This window comes from Chelonoidis abingdonii, chromosome 5, assembly GCF_003597395.2.
Source record: "Chelonoidis abingdonii isolate Lonesome George chromosome 5, CheloAbing_2.0, whole genome shotgun sequence".
In the NCBI taxonomy this organism is placed as follows: domain Eukaryota; kingdom Metazoa; phylum Chordata; order Testudines; family Testudinidae; genus Chelonoidis; species Chelonoidis abingdonii.
Genome location: NC_133773.1, coordinates 32,125,738 through 32,132,405, shown reverse-complemented (window position 1 = coordinate 32,132,405; position 6,668 = coordinate 32,125,738).

The following is a 6,668-nucleotide window of genomic DNA, read 5'->3' as shown; positions in this document are numbered from 1 at the left end:
AACTATTGACTTTTTTCACGTGGCCAGATGGAATACTAAACACAATCTTGACCTATGCTTTCTGATTAAAGACAATTCTGGTATTCCTCTGCAAGCTTCAGGAACAGTCCTTAGAAATTTCCTTGCCGCCAACAATGGCACATTATTCTGCATGTCTGCTTTGGAGTTCCATTGATTGAATCGGCACCGAAACCATTCAAGAATGCTGCAAAGCAAACTGGGTTGCATATACTGCAGAAGTTGAAGATTGGATACACCGTATCAAACCAATCCTAGAAAATTCAAAAATGAGCCCTATCCAAAATCCCTGGGTGCACTTTTGGACAGCAGCTTGACTTTTCAAGTTCATCTGAAGAAATGCAAAAAGCAAAGACTAGCTTTGTCCAAAAGCATGCAGACACAACATGGGGTGCCACTATATGTGGATGCTTCATACAGTGCATCTAGCATGTGTTCTTGATTGCTGAATATTGTGCATCGGTCTGGATAGGCAGCTTAATGCTACAATGAGAATTATAACAAACATGAAAATCAACACCTGTTCAATAGTTGTCCACTCTGGCACATACACTCTCACCCAAGATCCAGAGAGAGACGCATACAGCTTGTGATTGCAGACACCAGAGAAGAACTTCTAGGCTTCAATCTACCCCCAAAACAGTGGTCCACATTGTACTGTTTGAGAACATCATGTGGTAGATGCTGTCAACTTTCTCCTCTCTGGAAGATGAGACAATGCACAGTGTGTCTATGGAACCCAGTTGCAAACTGTGGGACCAGTCTAAGTCACAGCCCATTTCAGTCATTTGCCAGTGGTATCTTAGGCTTCTATCAAGCCATTTCTGAGACTACCTGTTGGCTCACCAATGTGTACTTGGTTATATGAATGTTGCTAATTACCCCTCTTACCATACACAAGAAATCTCCTTAGAGCAGGTCAAGGTGAAGAGGTTCCTGCACATCTGGAATTTGTCTGAAAATCCTTATTCTTGAAATCTTCAGTTGCAAAGCTACAGTAAAATGCTGATAATTTTTTAATCAGACTTCTGTTAAATGCCTACCCAAACACCATAATAATGCTGGCTATGCAACTGATTGATTTATATATAGTACATACACTTATCCTCTTAAGTCGAGAGTAAGCACTTTTAAAATTTTGGCAGAATCCAAAGAAACTACACCTAAAACAATAGGAGTAGTTACCTACATCTTGATTATATGAGATTGCACATAAATTGTCATGTGCTCTTGCTGCAGTCTGCCTTCTAAGCCAGTGATCTGCAAAGAAGTTTGGTATGTAAAATGTCATACTACTTCTGAAAACTGTTATGTAACAAATAATCCCTTGAGAGTTGTAGCGTCTGATCGTACATAGAATCCAATGCTGCATGATGTGATACATACGCTATAAGGGTAACCATTATCATGTCTGCCAGAACACTAATTGCTGCTGCAACTGACACAAAAGTCTTTCATCCTTGGCAAATAAAATTAAGGCTTCTACTATTTCCTGAGAGAGAGACTAGAAACTGCATGACCTAGAGGAAGCAAATTGCTCTTGTTTGTGTAATTTATACCCTTCTGCTGTGGAGCAAAGGTAAATTGGTAACAGACATAAGCTGAGAGGAGACCTGGATTGTGCAATATTGACCTAAATTGTTTTTGTGACTGATAAGTCTTGAACATGCCCTCTATATATCTATTGCTGAATGCAAAAATTGGTGCCTACATTTATGCCACTTGAGAATTAGTTTCACTGTACTCTTTTGTTTAATTTTTAATCAAGGCTTTTTCAAAACTATTAAACATTCCATTTTAGTCACTGGAAGACGCATAGTAGTGCCCTTGACATTTGGTTAGCAGAACTACCAGCTTCAACCATCTCTATAATTGTTTGATGCTAGACATTAATACATGCCAGCATAAGAATACCTCTCATTTTAGTAGTGCCCATCCTTCCAAAAGAGTTGAAAAATGTTGACACCCTGAAAAAGGAAGACTGGTAGAGTGGGGAATAAAGATGATTGGGGAGGGGAGAAATAGGGAGGGAATGGGGGTGCACAGAGCCCCTGGCATGGTGGGAGAAAATGGGGTACCTTGGCATGAGAGATAGGGGGAGGGTGTTGCAGACAGTCTTTGAAATGGAACAGGATCAATGGTGGCACAGCGGGAGCTTGGGTGGAATAGAGGGATGTAAAAAGCCCCTGGCACATTGCTTTTGTAGGCTGAACTCAGTTCACAACTAGTATTCATAATTTTACATTGGACTACTTGCTCCCCTCTGTACTCCTTGGGGAATTTTGACTGCTGTTAGCATTGGAAATATTAAAGTAAAGCTACTAAACATTAACTTGGCCTGATTTTACCTGTATGATCTATTATCAGTACTGTAAAACTGTGGGTGTTTACATACACAAGATTTAAATATAATAGAATTAGGCTTGGTCTATACTTAAAATTTAGGTCAGCATAGCTACAGCACTTAAAACTGTGAAAAATCCATATCCCGCAGCGCCATACTTATGCCAGTGTAAACCATTGATGAATATATGCTAGCCAGCATCTAAATAAATAAATATATATAATAAAAAATAGTATGCATTAGACATATCACTATTATAACATTTATGCTTAAACTGTCTTATACCATAATCCTATTAATTTATTCGAAGTATCCCATAACACCTTGCATTTGCTGAAGTAAGCATTTGGTGCAAAAAGTTATGAAACTTGTCAAGGTACATTCATTCTCTGCCATAGTACAGAGCTAGGGAAGTGCCTTCATGCAAAAGTACCTGGAATGCTAGCATCCAAAACAAAGATAAGGAAGGAACAGAACAACCAGTTAGGGTACTGGAACAAACAGATGGGTTGGATTTTAGTGATGCATAGGTGGATTTGGGTTGGATTTTACATGTAGGGAAATGTAACTTGTAAAATCATATACATAATGGCAGCTGAAATGTATAACTTTGGGAGCACACCTTCTGTATAAGGTGATTTGTAATATCACTGCGTGGGATGGCTCCTCAGAGACGGGTAGTGAACCTTTTTCCTGTACCATATTAATAAATCTCACTGAGGGGTTATTTGGTCTCTTGACCATATATTTCATAATGAAATAATAAACCAAAATGTGATCAAGCAATTGACTATACAATTTATCAACAGGACACAGTTGTCAACTTAACTACCATCAGTGTCCAGGCTTGTCAACTTAACTACCATCAGTGTCCAGGGAGGTGGTGGTCCTAAAACAAAGGAAAAACCTTTTCCATCACTGTAGGCTCTCTCCACTACAGGATTATGGTAAATTGGTAACTTCATGAGAGCAAACAAGTTGAATATGGTCACACTCTGGAACAGTATGTTAAAGTAACTTACATGCCAGTGGGCTATATTGCCTACTTGAAAAAGGGAAGTTAGTTCAGATGCCATTCAAGCCAAGCAGACCATATGACAAATTACCCATTTAGCATAGCAAGAATATTAAAGATTAGTATCTTTACTGTTTATACAACACCACACTTGGGAGTAGGGAATATAGGAACTGGGAGTGTCACCTTAATAGCACCAAGAATTGGAATCTTGTCTGTACCAAAATCATAATCATTCTATATTATTTGCATTACTGTAGCACCTAGAAGCCCTAGTCATGAACCAGGACCACCTTGTACTAGGCATTGTACAAACACAGAATGAAAAGATGAGGCCTGCCCTAAAGAGCTAATAATCTAAGTATAGAAGATAACGTTAATTGATGCCATGTAGGCTGGCAATGCTGCCTGAAAACCCCACCCTGTTACTTGATGATCCTGTTGAGAAAGGATTTTTTAAATTTTAAAATGGAAGAGAAGTAGAAAGTTAGTGATGGGGGTGTATGTTTGGTTGCAGCAGCAGCAGAGGAAGACGTCAGCAGCAGCATTTTGAAAATACTGTAAGGAGAGAGATTATGAAGACATGCACCAGATAAAGGTGAGAGCACTTCTGTTTCTCCTGCTGAACCTAATAGGAGAGCTCTCCCCTCCTCACGTCTTTTGTACAAAATACTGTGGGGTCCACCTGGCTGAAGAGAAGCGGATTTTCTTTTTCCCTTGTGCTCCTGGGAGTCCTGACTAGGGAGGTTTGCTTATTTTGCTTAATATTATTCTGCATATGTGACCAGGATTTGAGTGTGTGTTTGGTAAATTCTCCCTCAGGCAGAGCTGGGGTGAGCTCAGTGCAAGCGTTCAGTTCATATCTATGAATACTGAGCAATAGAATTTCTGTTTAGGTGATGCTTGTTTTCAGCTGTAATTGGCTAGTCCTGAATAATCTTCAGTCAGATAAAGTTTACTAAGGAACAAAGCACCTCATCTGTATCTCAAAACCGGCTTTTGTTGCAGTGATCTTTTAGCACAAAATGCCAAAGATGAATGCACTTAATTTCTTCTGAGGAAACAACTTAATCTGGTGAATTGCTCAAATAAACTTTGTCACAGTATGTTGCCAACTGGTGGGATTTTATAGTCTCTCTCTCTCTCAAGAATAGATGTTTTTCTTAATGTCCAGCACTTACGTTCTTGTGATTCAGATTGTAATTTAAAAAAAATAAAATTAAAAAAAAAGTATACATATGGTTGGGAAGAAAAGCCTGAATGTGTGATCCAAGTGTAACCCAACAGACTCAGAACACTACATAGATTCGAAGGCCAGAAGAGACCATTGGATCTAGTCTGACCTCCTTCATATCACAAGCCATTGAACTTTCCCAGAATAAAAAGCTGCCCAAGCAAGCATTTGAAAGCAAATAAAAACACAATATACTTGTGACACCCTGACATCCCAATATTCACCACTGTCATGTAATTAGGATGTGTTTTGTACCAAGTATGTCTTGTGAGATGTCACTCTAAAAGTTTTGATCTGCTAGACATTAATTTCTCACTCTATTGTATGTGCTATCATTGTATGTGAAGTTACGAAGTTTGGTTTGTATGTGTTACTGTAACATGCTATGAGTTTGAAAGCACCGCAAGCAGCCTCTCAAGTACAACAGTAGAAAGGCCAAACAATGTTAATGACTTACTGAGGAAATGCACACAAGCACAAAGATTACCCCAGGAACTGTGTGCAATAGAAACCTGTCAGAGATAGCGCTACACAGTGGGAAATGTTTGACCCAGGTCACAGCAAAAGAGCTTCCCAGATATCAAAGGGTGGGACAATGACATTGTAGGGGGACCTCAATCTCCCTGCAGCAACATACCTGGAAACACCTAAGGGGCAAGGACTGAACTGTGGGAAGTGGTGGTCCCAGGCTAGAAGGATCTTTAGCCTGTGTATGAAAATGTGGGAAAGCCAAGGCAACTTGTGCCTGAAGTGTCTGCCAGGCTGCTTACTACTCAGAGTGAGAATTTGCTTATATGTATCCTACCTATCTAGTGTGTGAAACTCAGTTTGTGGCTTTTGTTTATTTACTAAGGTAATCTGCTTGGATTTATTTGCTAACCCTTATCGCTTAAAATCTACCTTTTGTAGTTCATAGACTTTTGTTTTTCTTTAATCCCACTTTGTGGAATTGTGTGTGTGTGTGTGTGTGTGTGTGTGTAACTGTGTATATCCCTCTCTCCACATTGAGGGAGAGGGTGAATTTAAATTTGCTTATGCTGTCCAGCGTGTTTAGAGGAGGCTTGAGGGCCTGGCTCAGCAGGACAAGGTAAGGGAGCCCAGGCTGGTGGAACAGGTGAGATCAGTGGTACCCAGTACATCAGGTGCCATCCCAGAATGGGGGGTAACCCTTCATAATACTATTTAAAAAAAAAAAAAACAACAAAACCACTTGTGGTGGCAGTACTGCAGTTGGTGCTTGCTCAGGTTGTTGTTTAGTAGATTAGAGAGGGAGAAGTGAGATTCTCCTATATACCAAAGTTAGTGTAATCACTGGGATAAGCCAGTAGAGTTGAGTATGCTTGTGCCAGCATTGAGGTTGAGCTAAAATCTTTAGAATGGTCTCAGGGCAGGGCAGTTGCTGGTAAAACAGATTTCTCAATCATGGAAAAAGCTGGGTAAAAGGGAATGTAAAATTTTATTACTTGCCTTGAACAGATGTAAAATGCCAAATATTTTTTTCTTTTTAAACTGTGTTCCTGTGAATTTAATGTTTGTATTTTTTTCTTACACACTCAATATTTTTTACAAATGTTTAACAATCTTTTCAGCTCAACAGACATTTGGGTAGTGCTTGTCCTGTACAAGAAAAAATGGTTCAATTTGGTTTGAACTTGTCAAATAGGATTATACAATCTGCTTTAAGGGCCTGAATCTGTACCCTATTTGCATGTGTAACTCAGGCCCTAAGCTTTTACTTTAATTGATGGTATCAGAACCTGCCTCCAAGATCTATTACTGTGGTGTGGAAGAAAATTGCAATTAAATGATTATAAATAATCGTGTTTAAAGCTTGTTTCCTGAGTGCCCCGAAGTCTTGAGTGCAGTCTGTGAATTGATGGTATAATTCAGCTTTCAATATCCTACAAAGAAAGAATTACTTGTTAAATAAGGGGTCCAGTTTTGTTTACTGCCCATTAGAACGAACACCAAAACTTTCTAGCCTAAAGTTACTGTTGTTATAGGTTATTGTGAGGAATTATTATAATCCCTAACAGCAGTTATGATACCTTTGCATG